Source organism: Cyprinus carpio, unplaced genomic scaffold (genome assembly GCF_018340385.1).
Source record: "Cyprinus carpio isolate SPL01 unplaced genomic scaffold, ASM1834038v1 S000000169, whole genome shotgun sequence".
In the NCBI taxonomy this organism is placed as follows: Eukaryota; Metazoa; Chordata; class Actinopteri; order Cypriniformes; family Cyprinidae; genus Cyprinus; species Cyprinus carpio.
Window position 1 is genome coordinate 841,968 of NW_024872920.1, and position 16,220 is coordinate 858,187.

Genomic DNA, 16,220 nt, shown 5'->3' on the forward strand with positions numbered 1-16,220 from the left:
TTTTTGTTTGTTTTTTATTATTATAATTATTATTATTATTCACTTTTGATTACTGTGAAAATCTTTCATGCCGAAAGAGTAAAACATGACAGTTTTTGAGAAAAAAAGTGTTGTGTTTGCTTTCTAACCTTTTTATTTTTTGCAACATGCAAATCTTGGTACATATACGAAATAGCATAAATAGAAAATAAGAGTATTCCGTTTTTGCAGTTCCAGTTTCAAGTTATTTACCATGCTTTCAAGGTTTAAAGAATAAGTTTAATGTTTTAAAGAAAGAGTTTAAAAAGTTTTTTTTTTATTATTATTATTTTTTATTCTGTCATTATTTACTTCACCTTCGTGAGTAAACAATAACCCTCGTAAGACCGTGTGACTTGGAGTAGATCTTAGACAGAATGAGTAACTGCTTTGGTCACCGTTCTTAGTCACATTCTGCCTTACCTCCCCATGTTTGTTCCACAGAAGAAAGAAAACCATGCAGGTTTGGAACAATATAATGGTGAAAAAATGTATATATAATACAACGATTGTTTATTTTTTACATCTCATCTCCGAAAACACTTTCGTTTTCGTTCGTTTCGTTTAGTCCCTTTTTGGGCCACCGTAGTATACGTAACCTGTACGTCACGCTTCCGTTTGAGCAGCAGCCGCAGCAGCGTAACATGCTAGCTAGTATAAACAATGCTTGTTTGAGTGTGATATCAACATTTATCAGTTACATTTATATCCTAAATATCATCGCTAAATTACAATCCCAAAACCAGTAACGTTAACGGTCAGCATCATGGAAACGGAAAAACCGACCCAGAAAAGTGAGTTTTACTATAAGAAACGTTATGTAAACGCATCTTAATAAAGTAAATATTCGGGGAACCACAGATTAACTAACTTACATTCACTGTATTAAACGTGAGCAATTATATCTCATTAAGATTTTAATGCACAGGTGCGGTACAGGTTATCTAAAATAAAGCTTTTTTTTTTTTTTTTTTGCATTTTATATAGCAATTTCGGATGAATTAAGCAGACGTCTGTGTGTATCCAGCTATGTTTTAATAGAGAATTTATGTATTCATCTGTACTCATTTAGCCTGCATTTTTTTGTAATTAATGTAAAACTGTAAGAAGAGAATATGTGGTTCTGAACTGCTGTATATAACTTTGTGATGCTGTATGCTATCTGTGCAGTTTGTGTTTATATGTAGGCCTAATGCTTTGTGACTTTTATGTAATTCTCAGAGAAAACTACTCAGAGAAGTCTGGATCAGAGGGCTCAGAAGATGATGACTATGTGCCGTATGTTCCTGTTTAAGATCAGAAAAACAGCAGATGGTGAGCAACCTCTACTAAGATTACAGCATGGCCGTTCATTTTCATGAGAATTGTTTGTGTTTCCTGTGGCAGCTCTGTGGTTCACCACCACTGTCTTTTGCGGATGTTGTATGTAACACTGGTTTTTGAGAACTATATTTTTCTCTTTTGCCAACATAAGACATCTGAGCATCCTAATTGCGTATGTTTTCTATTTGATTTGACACCTCAGCTCCAGAAAGTGATGCGTTTCCCGTGGGAAAGGGCTTACAGAGGAGGAACAGAAAGATAGTGGTGGAGAGCAGAAAGATGAGGATGAGGGTCTGGGCCCCCGATCCAATGTCAGTCTGCTGGATCAGCACCCCAACACCTCAAGGAGAAAGTGAAGGTCTTTATGTCATCTCCTGTTCTTCATTTACTTCATCATTTCTTTCGCTCATCAAGGATGCATTTATTTGATCAAAAAATACAGTATATTGTGAAATATTATTACAATGTAAAATAACTGATTTTCTATTTTAATATACATTAAAATCTAATTTTTTCCTGTGATGCAAAGCTGAATTTTCAGAATCATTACTTCCAGTCTTCAGTGTCACATGATCCTTCAGAAATCATATCTAATTTGCTGATTTATTTATCAGTGCTGGAAAAACTGAACTAATATGTTGATTTATTATCAGTGCTGGAAACCTTTGTGCTGGTTTCTTTGATGAATAAAAAGTTAAAAAGAACAGCATTTATTTAAAATAAAAACCTTTTCTAATAATATACACTAGAGTTCAAAAGTCTGGGGGTCAGTACATTTTTTTCTTTCTTTTTTTGAAGCAAGGGATGTGTTAAATTGTTGAAGTGATAGCATAGATTTAAATTGTTAGAAAAAAATTTATATTTTGAATAAATGCTGTTCTTTTAAACTTTTTTAATTTCATCAAAGGATCCTGAAAAAAGGAAATTTTTAATGCTTTTTATCAATATTTGGCAGCACAACTGTTGCCAACATTGATAATTCTAATAATACAACTGTTGCCAACATTGATAATTCTAATAATCAGAGGTGGACCGTACTGAAGTATTTTTACTTTACTCAAGTAGTGTTTTTCTCACTACATTACAAAGCATAATGTCATAATGAAAATATAAACCATTATTTTATATTGTAATAACATTTTTGCAAGATTACTGTTTTTTTTTCTGTATTTTTTTTATCAAAAACATGCAGCGTTGAGGAGCTTAAAAAAAAAAAAAATCTAGGATTCAAAATGTAATTTAAACAAAAACCTAAAAATACATAAAGATCTAGGTACACTGAGGAATTTACAAGAAATGCATTTGTGTGATGTGATGTAATGAACAAATGTTGAAGATTCTGCACTATTTCTAGGTTACTTATCAAATATCAAAATTATACTAATAGTTTTTTTTGTGAATAAAAAAAGTATAAATTTTGTCTTGAGTGGTCTCGGTATGTTTTTTTTTTTTTCCCCCTCCATTTGTTATTTATTTTCAAATTGCACATTATAATAATTGTAGCGGGTCGAAAGGAGTCTGCCAAGGAGAAACAACTGCAAAGAGGAAGAAAAGATTCTGGAGAGCGTGTTGCTGAAGGCAGAGGTAAGCAAAAACAGGAATCATTTACCAAGTTCTTAAATTTATAGGTCATAAGTATTAATAAAATCATAAAACATGCATCTTCCCATATCTTTAATCAGACTCTAATGTCTGTGAAGGAGATGGCCAAAGGAATCACATATGAAGACCCAATAAAAACAAGGTGAGCTGCCTTTAACTCTCCTTTGTTTAACTCCTCATTTGGTCAGATCAGTGTGGGTTTTTCGCAAATAAAAATAACAGCAATCAACTTCTTATTTTCTCTTCAGCTGGAAAGCTCCACGTTACATTCATGGCATGCCAGCAGCGCGGCATGAACGTGTACGGAAGAAGTACCACATTCTTGTTGAAGGTGAAGGCATTCCACCACCCATTAAGAGCTTCAGAGAGATGAAGTTTCCCTCAGGGTAAGATCCATCTCACCTGTTTTTACATGCAGCAGCACCTCACTCACAGCTTCACACTAATGGCACGCTCTTTAATGGTCGTTTTGCAGCCATCCTAAAGGACTGAAGACAAAGGAATCGTTTCACGGAAGGGGGGAACCGACACCAATTCAGATTCAGGGAATACCAACCATGTGAGTCGCACGTGGGGCTGTTTCACTTGGGCCAATACTCAAGTATTATCATACATTCTCAGATGGTTTGAGCTTTTTTGTTCTTTAAAAAATGTGCACATTAATAAAACACATCTTAAATTTTAATAAAAAGTGTGTATATATGTAAAATACTGTATATATAAATTATTAAGAATTTATTAGGTAATAAAATATTAATGTTAATAGATATAAATTATATATAATTATATTAAATATATATGATTATTATTATTATTAGTTATTTATTTGAATTTTGTTTGTTTGTTTGTTTAGTCTCTCTGGCAGGGACATGATTGGCAATTGCTTTCACCGGCTCAGGGAAAACTCTGGTTTTCACGCTGCCCATCATAATGTTTTGTCTGGAGCAGGAGAAACGGTTACCCTTCTGTAAGAGAGAGGGACCCTATGGCCTCATCATCTGCCCTTCTGTAAGCCTACTCTGTTTCTGTCACATCCTGTGTTGTCTGCCAGAAATACAGGAGAAAAATGAAGAAGCAGATAACCTATGTGTAACACACTATTTCACCATATTTCATCATAGCAATCATAAGTCAAGAGGGCAGACAGTACGGGCACCAGACAGCAACAGTATGGTCCATTTATTTATTGTGTGTCTTTCTCTCCATCGTAGAGAGGCTGGCGAGACAGACACATGGTGTCATTGAATACTACTGTAAGCTCCTAGAGGATGAAGGGGCTCCTCAGTTTGCGCTGTGCCCTGTGTATTGGGGGCATGACTGTCAAAGAACAGATGGAGGTGGTTAAACAGTAAGTCACTTTGTTTAAACTAAGTGTTTAAATTTCCACCTTGTGACTTTTGAAAAGAAGGACAAAAATGACTGGGACATTGTAGTTGGTCTTTATTTGGATGCTGATTGCTTTAGAAATCCCTTATAAACTTGCAGATGATTGTGTGATTGTAGTGGGGTGCACATGATGGTGGCCACTCCAGGCAGACTGATGGACCTGCTGAACAAGAAGATGGTGAGTCTGGATATCTGCCGCTATCTGCTCTGGACGAGGCTGACAGGATGATTGACATGGGTTTTGAGGAGGAATCAGGGGGGACCATCTTCTCTTACTTTAAGGTGTGCTTTATGCACATCTCATGATACTGTTTTTAGGTTATCCAGTAATAGAGCATAGTTAGTAAATATAGTAAAATGCTACCCCCTTTTTTCCCAGTGGTTTCCTGAAAATGAAGTGTTTTAGAAGTAGAATAATAGTGTTTTAGAAGTAATTAATTTTTTTATAGGGTCAGAGACAAACACTGCTTTTCAGTGCCACTAATGCCCAAGAAGATTCAGAACTTTGCCAAAAGTGCTTTAGTGAAACCTATCACCATTAATGTGGGCAGAGCTGGAGCTGCAAGCTTGGACGTCATCCAGGTAAGGCATTAAGATTCATGCAAGGCCCAGCATTATTCTTTTCCTCATTTTCCATTCGATCCTTGTAGTTGTTTTGTGAGTTTTTGCCAAGGTGGATATTTCGAGTATTGTGAAACATACACTACTGTTTTCAAAAGTTTGGGGTCAGTAAGATATCTTATTTTTTTAATGCATGTTATTCAGCAAAGTTCAATTAAATTGATCAAATGTGGGTAGTTAAAAACAATTTATATTTACATTTATGTTTATTCTATTGTTTTTTTTCTATTAAATAAAAATCTCCTGAAAAAAAAAGAGTCCCGGTTTCCACAAAAATATTAAGCAGCACAGCTTTATAAGAAAATGTTTTTGAGCAGCATATTAGAAAGTCTTCTAGATCACGTGACACTGAAGACTGGCTGAAAATTCAGCTTTTCCATCACAGAAATGAAGTTTACATTTAAAAAAAAATTATGAAATCGTTATTTTAATAGTGTTAATATTTCACAATATTAATGTTTTTAGTGTATTTTTGGTCAAATAAATGCAGCCATGATGAACATAAGAGACTTTCAAAAACACAAACAAATCTAAACCAACCCCAAACCTTTGAATGATATTGTATACTGCTTAATCAGAACAAAACATCAAAGTAGGCACACCACAGACTGATGAAGAGCGTTTAAGATCGAAACATCACCTGTGGTGAGAACACAATTAAACACTTCTCTATCTCTGGAGCTGTGGTGTGCCTACTTCGATGTTTTGTTCTCATTTTTGTGCGGTAGAGCACCCTTATTGAGCTTTTTTGGCCTTAGTGATTGTTTTTTGTTATACTACTAAATCAGAACGGAAAGTTTTACTTGTGTACATCCGGTTCACTTTTAGAAGTGGAATATGTCAAAGAAGAGGCCAAAATGGTTTTATCTCCTGGAGTGTCTCCAGAAGAGCCCACCGCCAGTATGTAGCTTCTTGCTCTTTTTAAACCACGTCTGAGAACCCTGCATAATCTCTTCTAACAATCAAACTTCTCATTTTCTTTTTTAGGTATTAATATTCGCTGAGAAGAAAGCAGATGTAGATGCCATACACGAGTATCTTCTGCTGAAAGGTGTGGAGGCGGTGGCTATTCACGGTGGAAAAGGTACGGCATCATCCATCGCAATCTGCTTGTAGCACAAACCCCATCCATCAGGTTTATGCATGCTGTTCCCTGCAGCTACAGCTGCTCTCCACTGGGTGTCAGCTTCTGCTGCGTTGTGGCTCCTATCATAGCACTAAACCAGCGTTTAAACTATGTCCGAAGGTTAACCTCAAAGCAGCAAAGTGTCTTAGGCTTTACTTCACCCTGATCATACACTAATGTTACCTAAAATATATAATATTTTATGAATTGACTGTTCAGCACAAAGGTAAACAGGTTCATACAGTTCACCAACCACACTCTCCTCAATAAACTTTATGTGCGCTTTTCAGACCAGGAAGAGAGAACAAAGCCATTGAGGCATTCAAAGAGGAGAAGAAAGATGTTTTAGTGGCTACCGATGTTGCTTCGAATGGGTCTGGATTTTCCAGCTATCCAGCATGTTGTCAATTATGATATGCCAGAGGAGATTGAGATACTATGGTAGGTGTTCATATGATTGTTTTTTGGCATTATTGGTTTTTGGCTTGCTTGTAACACTACCGTTCAAATGTTGAGGGTCAGTAAGATTTATTTATTTATTAGTATTATTCAGCAGGACACCATAAAAAATGATAAAAAGTTTCTTTATAATTATACAATAGAGTTCTGTTTCCAAAATAAGCTTTGATCTATCTATTCATCAAAATTATTAAGCAGCACAACTGTTTTCAACATTTCAGCATAACAAGAAATGTTACTTGAGCGCCAAATTAGCATATTAAAATGATTTCTGAAGGATCATGTCATACTGAAGACTGGAGTAATGACTGCTGGAAATTCTCAAGCATAAATTACATTAAAAATAAAATCTTTTAAATAGCAATAACATTTTACAGATAGGGCTGTCAATTTAACAGTATCATTTCATTGTTTGTTTTTTTTTTATTAACAATATTGACCTCAAATTGATTTGATTTATGATTAATTCGATTAATTAATGTACACACCATGTAACTAATTAGGTAAAACATTTAATTGCTAGACAGTTCAAAAAGTATTTTAGAAACCACAGTTAAAATCAGTATCAAAAAGTTGCATTTATTTTAAGTACAAGCCACTTCTTTCAGGCAAAACAATCTGACAGAAGTTTTTATACAACCTCTAAACCAACTTTAACTTTAAAGCTGACTGTTTGCAAAAATAGATCAGAAGAAAAGTGAAGTTAGTTCTGACAAAAGTTCCACCATAATTTAACTTCAGATGCCACTTGATTTGATATATATGTGACCCTGGACCACAAAACCGTCAATGGGGTTATTTGTAGCAATAGCCAAAAATACTTTGTATGGGTCAAAATTATAGATTTTTCTTTTATGCCAAAAATCATTAGGATATTAAGAAAGATCAAAACCTGTTCCATGAAGATATTTTGTAAATTTCCTACCGTAAAATATATCAAAACCTAATTTTTGATTAGTAATATGCATTGATAAGAATTCATTTTGGACAACTTTTAAAGACGTTAATTTTTTTGCATCCTCAGATTTTCAAATAGTTGTATCTCAGCCAAATATTGTCTTATCCTAATAAACCATACATCAATGGAAAGCTTACAGCTTTTGCTGTATTTTGGATCAAATAAATGCAGGCTTGGTGAGCAGAAGAGAATTCTTTAAAAAACATTAAAAATCTTACTGTTCAAAAAACTTTTGCTGGTAGAGGTGTGTGTGTGTGTGTGTGTGTGTGTGTGTGTGTGTGTGTGTGTGTGTGTGTGTGTGTGTGTATGCTTGAAATGTATGTAACATTTGTTTATTCCACAGTCCACAGAATAGGCAGAACAGGTCGATCCGGAAAAGACTGGAATAGCCACAACATTTATCAACAAAGGATGTGGCAAGTTGTTTTTTATTATTATTATTATTTTTTATTATTATATAGATTGATCTTTGGTGTCTCTCTGTCTGTTTTCATTTCTTTAAATTCTTGTTCTTCCTTCCAAGATTAATTAACCACACACAGTGAATTATAATTTCAGAGAATATACTATATAGAGGTAATTGTGCATCAAAATCCTTTTTTTATAGATGAGTCTGTACTAATGGATCTGAAAGCTCTGTTGGTTGAAGCCAAGCAGAAGGTTCCTCCTGTGCTGCAGGTTCTCCAAATGGGAGACGAGACGATGCTGGATATTGGAGGTACAAATGATGCCTTATTGCTGAAACAAGCTTATATATTTGAGCGCATGCCCAAAATTATTGCAACATTTGTCTGGTTGTGCAAAGAGGATCTGCAGCGCTCAAAAGTATAATATAAAACATTTTATAACATTTTTATTTTTCATTGATTGATTGATTTATTGCTTTTTTCCATCCTAGAAGAGAGAGGCTGTACATTTTGTGGTGGTTTGGGCCACAGGATCACAGTCTGCCCCCAAACTGGAGGCCATGCAGACAAAACAGGTCACCAACATCGGCCGCAAGGACTATCTGGCCAGCAGCTCCATGGATTTTTTAATGGCTGTCTGCTACTTGTCCATCAAATCTTTCCTTGAGAGAGGCTCCTGTATCATGTCCAATGTCATTTTGTGCAAAATGCATTGTTCTTGGAACTGTACTTTTTTTTTTTCTCTTTCATTTCAGTGATCTTTTTTGCTGCAAAATACAGTCAAAAAGTTTTTGTGTAAGAAAAATATATATTATTTCAAGTGTAGGGTTTTACGAGAGCTTCAGTAGGTTTTGCTTCATAATGATGTTGTCATGTAATAATATAACAGCTGAGTTTATATCTCAGTATGGTTATCTGAAACCGACTCAGGCATGTTTGTTGACCAGTTTAAATTTGTTTATTTAGCTACACATCCAGTGTAAATAAGTAATGGTCAGCTCATACACCCTATTACTTTTTGAACGCCAACTGCAATAAATTCTTCTCTGAGACTATCTCTGTGGTTACATCTCTTTGCCATGTGCCTGTTTACAACTAAGCTTTAAAGTGATTGTTAAAGAGATACATCAATATAAAAGTTTTCAAGGTTCGAGTGAACCAGTGAGAACCTTTTTTTAGCTGTGTGAATGACGTGGCCCACTCAACCTCACGGAAACACTTGCTTAATATCAGATTCAGCATCACACGCCGTCTCTCTCTCTCTCTCGTCATTTCCTCTTTTGTCAGCTTCTGTAGCATATAGAGGAACTAGAGAGCACTTAGAGGCAAACAAGCACATGGATGTAATTTCTAAAGAGGGTCCGCTCTTTTTGCAGGGTGTCCAGTTTGGGAAGGTGAGGTTATTCACTAAAAATGTTCATTTTACACTTAATTGGAATTTTTACTCTATTATTTAAACTATATTTAATTCTAGTACTAGCAGTATTGTTTTGATGTGCTAGTTCTTATGCTTTTTATATTACTTATATTAATAGTATGTGTTATACTGTTTCCTGCTTAACTATTTGACTGTTATTAGCCAGGCCATAGGATCAACTGGGGGAATAAAGTCACTGTGAATTAAAATGGCATGCATATATTTGCAGAATATTAGAATGAAGTTTTATTTGAGATTTAAAGATTCACCAGTGTAAGGAAAATTCATGTCATTTCAAAACCTGTATGAGGCTGGAAAACAAACAAAGATATTTTTGAGAAATACCAGTTGTTGCAGTTATTTTTTTTTTTTTTTTTTTTTTTTTTAACGCATTCATGGGAAGCCAGTGGCGCCAATGATGTTTGGTTAACCAAACGTTCTTCAAAGTATCATTTGTGTTCCGCAGAAGAAAAAAGTCGTACAGGTTTAGAATGGTATGAGGCTGAGTGAATGATGAAAGCAATTTTCATATGAACTATTCCTGTAATGTTAATTAGAATTTAATTAAGGAGAAAGTAATAGTATTTTTGGAAAGGAAAAATGTGGGGACATATCATTGATAATCACAGTTATAACGGTATTAAAACGTCCCTTTAATTATTTAAAAACAAGCCTTGGGAAGGGTGGTCAGAAATCTTCAACTGAACATTATTCATACAGAAGGAAACTGCAGCTGGTTAACCACCTGAGGTGCTTCCATCTTCATGGTTAGCATTTAACGGCCATGAATCATGCATGGAAGATAAAACGAAGAATCGTCTCAGAACTTCTGCCCCCTCCGGCATGTTCTCACCAAAAAATCTAACACGGTCCCAATGGAGGAGTACTGAACCAGAGAATTGATGTTAAAACTCTTCCGAGTTATGCGCCAAAATAATTCACTTTCTTTGCTCTGTTGTTGCCTCAAAAACTAACATCTCTCCTTGTTCCTGCAGAAGATATGGCGGGAAATCCTGGCTGATTCTGTTTGAGCCCAGCTCTGTAGGGATCGGCCGTATGGAGCTGTACGACATGCGTGATAGAGGGGGGCTGATGGGGTTCCGCCGCTGCGAGGCCTTCAGGGCTCAGGAAGACAGACAAACGGGTGATCCGCCTGACAGACTGTCTGAGCATCACTCCAGCCCTGGGAGAAAGCTGTCCCAAAGATTGCTCCGCCTTCTTTTTAAACACGACCTCATGCACCTACACCATTGCTGCTCCCACCCAGGAGGACTGGATGACAATTCTGTGCCAGCTAGCATTTCAGGTATGGAGGTTGAGTGATATTCCAAAGTAGCATGTGTTCTTGGATCAAAAGTCCTGTCAAACAAGTCAAGTCAGCTTTATTAATATTGCACTTATACAACACAGGTTTGCAGCAATGCACGAAAAAAATAATTGAATCAATGATGCAAACTTCATAAAATATGAGGACAAAATCTTAATTCTGCTGTAAAGCAGCTCTACAAAGACAATAGTGTCATTATTCTAATTGAAGAATAATTCAGTGTTGGTTCTGTTCAATAGTTGTTCTGTTACAGTTCAATAACTGTAAAAATCCAATTCAACTGTAAGCAGCTCTACAGAAGACAGCAGTGTCGTTATTCAGCTTGAATTAGTTCAGTTTCAATGGTGCAAAAATTCTTTAATTAAATTGTAAGTGTAAGTGCAGTCAAATCCTAGTGGCTTTTAAACCCCAACTAAGCAATGTTGAGCTACTGCTAAATTCAAAGTGAAATTCATAAATATTTTCAAGAATCTAAGCCAGGTAAGAACAAGAATGTTGATCCAGGAACATGGGAGGTGGAAAAAAGAAAGCAGTGGCCTTTTTCAATTCTGCCAGCATGTTGGATCCATTCCAGACCTCTTTTCCAGATCCCATCAGTCCTTTTGATCCATTCTGATATCCAAAACCAGCCAACAGCAGGTTTGTCTGATACCAGTAAACTAGTAAACACTGCGTTTGTCTCATATCCAAACTAGATATCAACTAATCAGCCGAAAATGGAAACATCTGCCAGGAAGAAGAGCAGAAAGCAAAAGACAAAGCATTGGTAAAACAAACTTATTGAACAATACGGGTTGCATCCTCATGACACAAGTCATAATTAGAATTGAAGGACATATTATCACTACTAAAGTGACTAAAGTCAACACATTTATGAAGGACTTCATTTTTTGATGTACGGTTCCACACAAGTCGAAACAGAGGAAGTGCTGATAACCACACTTTGACTCTGTGATTGCACAAGAATGTTCATGGTCTTTTTTTTTTTTTTAAAGAATGATACGATAAAAAAAAAGAGGAATTACTAATGTACACTTGTTATCAACTGTCTATATTTTTAGAAGACCCAAACACCGAAGATACCAAGAAAGATAAAAACACAACACTGGCTGACAATGAACTGTACTCCACCTGGGGAGCAGGTGAGAATGGGCTCTGAAATACACTATTTTATCAGCAAAGATGTTTCAGAACCACAATAACAATATCTGCTGTTAAATTAGGTGTTACCAAACTGTTTGTTGCAGTTGAGCAAGAGGGTGTGTCTTATTGGTGCAGATACACATTTCCGTAAATATACTATTTTAGGTAAAAACTTTTCAGTACATTTCCATTGCTCAGTGTTTACTGAAGTCTGTGGTCTTGTTTTCTTTTAATTCTTATTTTTTTCTTTCATTGTCGGTTTTCTGTACTTATACAGACAGACATCCTTGGTGTTGCATCATATTTTACAGTTTGTATTTACAGCTTCTGTAGGTTTTGGGGGGTCTGTCTTCCTTCCTCATGGAAAAAATATTAGGTATCGCATACCTAGTTTTCGTATAGTATTATAGTGCTCAGCCAGAAGTGTGTTAAATAACATAGGCTCTTTTGCAAAGTTACTTTTTCTTTTTGTGAATACAAGTCGAGTCTTAGAGAAACTGTTCGTCTCAAGTTGATTTGTAACACTGATAACACTAATGCTTCCAATCTAATCTTCCAATCTAAAAACATTTCAGTCACTGTATAAGAAACTTTATATCTGAAAATAGGCATAAAAGTATTCAAAGTTTTAGGAACTAAGGACCCTTAGTACATTTAGTTTACAAGTGTTTGTTACATCACTTTATCTTAATCAGAACCGATAATCATTGGATAGTTGTTTGTTTGTAATAAACTGTAATTGTTTTGTTCACCTCTTACCATTTATTTTCTTATTCTTACAATTGTTTTTTTATGAAATGAAAAATGGACTTGGAGGACTTTGGTAATCATATATATAATATATATGTATATAATATTTAGGGCTGTCAAATGATTAATCACGATTAATCACATCCAAAATAAAAGTTTTGTTTACATACTATAGATATGAGTACAGGGTATATTATTATGTATATATAAATACACACACATAAATTATATATTTAGAAAATATTTACATGTATATACATTATATATTTGAGTTCTTATATGTTTATATTATATATAAATATATTTAATATACTAAACATAACATATTCTTCTTAAAATAATATATACATGCTGTTGTGTATTTATATATACATAAAAATATACACAGTATACACACATATATTATGTCAAAAACAAAACTTTTATTTTGGATGTGATTACATCGTGATTAATCATTTGAACAGCCCTAATATATATATATATATATAATATAATAATATATATATATATATATATATCTATTAGTACATTTATGTGGTAAATATTTACCTAAAACAAAACTGGACTGCAATTTAAAAAATAAGATATAATTTATAATGTAGAATTGTTGCAGTGTTCAATTTACTAGGCCGATTGTTATAGACTGTTTTTTTTTCTCCTGAGTGGAAAGCTTTTAGTTGGTCTGTAAATAAGAAAATAAATAATTTCCAGTTCAGATCAATATTTCATGCCTATGTACTGTTTATTTGTTGTTAAGTTTGTAGTATACTATGTAAGTATTGTCAAATGTAGTGTAGCCAGATTATTACTCCTGTTGTATGTAATGATGCAAGAAATGTGAAGATGTTTTTGGAAAATTTGATATACAGCCTTTAATATTCTAATATTCAAGAGTCAAGATTGTTTCAAGACCAACCATTCATGTGATCAATTTCACTGCTTCATAATTCTTGGCCACCCCTGTAAAATATATTTAGCTCTGTCTTCATTTTAAATTCAAGAGGTCTGACCCCAGTGAATTGAGGCGTTGTCCAGAGAGACTTCGGTTTGATGTTTTTATGAATTCCACCCCGCCAGGTCTCGTTCCAGGTGACAGTGCAGGCAGAGCCACAGATGCGTCTCAAAAGGTGCAGGATGTCCGGGTCTTACCTGCTGTCTTCTGAGAAGAGGCTAGGATTGTCAGCTGGATCTTAAGACCGGGCAGGCCATCTACCTTGGCCCTATAAGCTCCTCAGAGATTGGCACAAGTCAAGGTGCTTCATGAGGGATTATGGAAAAAAAGGGAGGAATATAGGGAGCCTCTTTCTTATACTCAAACATGCCTGCTCATATAAAATAATTTCTATAAAACGATATATACACAAGACAATACACATTCAACAATTTGGTTTATCATAATTAATTTTTACAATGATTTAACTCTTATGAGAAAAAAAAACCAATGCTGCAAGTCTAGTTGATGAAAATACAGATAAAATAGTAGTATATAGATATAAGAGATATATAAAATAGTGATGAAAAGAAAGTCAAAAAACAAAAATCATGTATTTGGAAAAGGGAACATTTTTGGTAAGCAGTATAAATGTCTTAATTTTACTTTAGATCTGTTTAAGAAATCCTTGCTGAATAAAAGTATTCATTTCTTAAAAAATAAAAAATAAAGTTTTCATGCCGACCCCCAATTTTGAAAGGTAGTGTGTATATATTTGTAGTCACTTATATTGTAATGATGATTTATAGGGTTGTGGGGAGGAAGTTACAAAAAAAAAAAACGTTTTTTTTTTTCTGGCTTCAGTCCTTTTAAATAATTAGTTCACATTTGCTCTTATTTACTCTAATATTTTATTGTTTTTCAGGGTGGAATTTATGATTGAGGCAGGTCCCCCCAACCCCCCCCCCCCGTCGCTGTAACACTGCGAGGTCAGTTCCTTTTCCCTTGTCAAACAGGGGTCACCAAATTAAAGGAGGGCCATTGAGGAGGGCCATCATGCACCAGGAGTGTCCAAGAGTTCTGGCACAAAGCAACCAGATCTTCAACAAGAGTTCTGCGTCCCAGCCCCCCTCGCCTAAAAGCAAACCGTGCAGGGACATCTAAGGATAAAAAATGTCTTCCGCCCAATCAGGCGGGTAACCCAAACGACTCGACTGCGCGCGCAATGAGCAGCTGCTCCCCGTACATCACCCTTTCAAAGCCACTCCACCCCAACCAGCGTTTATACGAAACACAATAAAACAACCGGCCAGGGACCAAAAATATGTCCAATATGATACTTCAACCGGCAACAAGAATCAAGAAAACCTTGTCCACCTGCATGAAAAAAAAAAAACATGGGCAGCACACAAACACAAGGCTCAATAAAGTGTTTCTCCACACCCAGGAATGTCAAAAAAAAGCAGAATCTAACCTGCTTGCGCACAAACCCTCCACCACCGCCCAACATTGCCTAAATTCCGACCACCAGGACAGCGACTCTAATGTTTTACAAAACAGCTTCCATCCAGTCAATACAAATCAAGATAGACCCTGTCCAGCAGTACCACGGAGAACATCACTTACCAGATCACCACATTACGTCAAAAAGCCCTGTAAGTAGCCCGATGAGGCTCTTATATACAGTGATATTTCCACAACCAAAACCAAGATCAAAATAAATCTCCCTAAAAGTTCCAATGCCTCCCAGTCTACCACCAAACACGGATACAGATGTAACTATGGATAATAGAGAAGGGAGTGGAAATCACCACAAGATCCTTCTGAGGAGAACAATGAAGAGGCTCGTACACTAACTTGTCCGCGGAAGACCACTGCAGAGCAGGATCAACCCGAATATTGAGGACCTTATATAGCACACACGATGAATTTCGCATAAAACGCGTAAAGAACTAGACAGACGGAGGGCAGTGATGATCAAGAGCAGCCTAGCACTGAGCAAAACCCTCCTGTCATCACTTCCAGTGAAATCCCTGTCAACTTCAAGCAGACCCTTTCTAACATGCTGTTTAAAGATCCGGCAAAGAATTCCACCCCCATTTCCTCGCCCCGGATCCATTGAGGGAAGTTCTTGATCAGTTAGACCCATTAGATGAGCAGGTGACTGATTTAGGAGTTTCAAATGTCTGCAGTTGAGGTCAGTGTCACTGCTAAGCAGTTCAATGTAATTGATATCTGTTTGAGTATAACAGATAAGGTTAACATAAATAACAGATAAAGTTTTAACATGAACTTTTTAGTAATGATGCACAGAATATGTACTGAAGATGATTAAATGCCAAGAAAGTGTATGCTTTGAATGTTTATGTAAATGATCTGCTATTGAACATGTCTATCTAAAAAGAAATATTGTGAAAGTGTGTATATTTAACCAATATATCACAAGTAAATGTTTAAAACCAGTTTGGTTGTGATTTGGTCTCTGGCATGACAGTACTGTTTTGCTTGACTCTGTTTAACAAAATCCTTTGCTAAAGATGAATAGTTCATCCCCAAATCTTGCTGAGTCCCCATTGACTTTAATAGTGTTATTATTATTATTATTATTTAGAAATAATCATTAGTTATTAATTAATTAATCATAGAATTGATTGAATGAAACGTCGTATGTCTATGGTGAAGAGGATCTGCTGACCCACTGAACGAGAGTCAAATGTATCAGTCTAGTTTCCCAAAACAATTGAAGAATTGT

The 16,220-nt window shown here is 35.5% G+C and overlaps 1 pseudogene; it reads left to right on the forward strand.

Annotated features, from left to right (window-relative positions):
* The first annotated feature begins 3,873 nt into the window (after positions 1–3,873).
* On the forward strand, positions 3,874–14,632 carry LOC122142815 (annotated as a pseudogene).
* Positions 14,633–16,220: the final 1,588 nt, after the last annotated feature.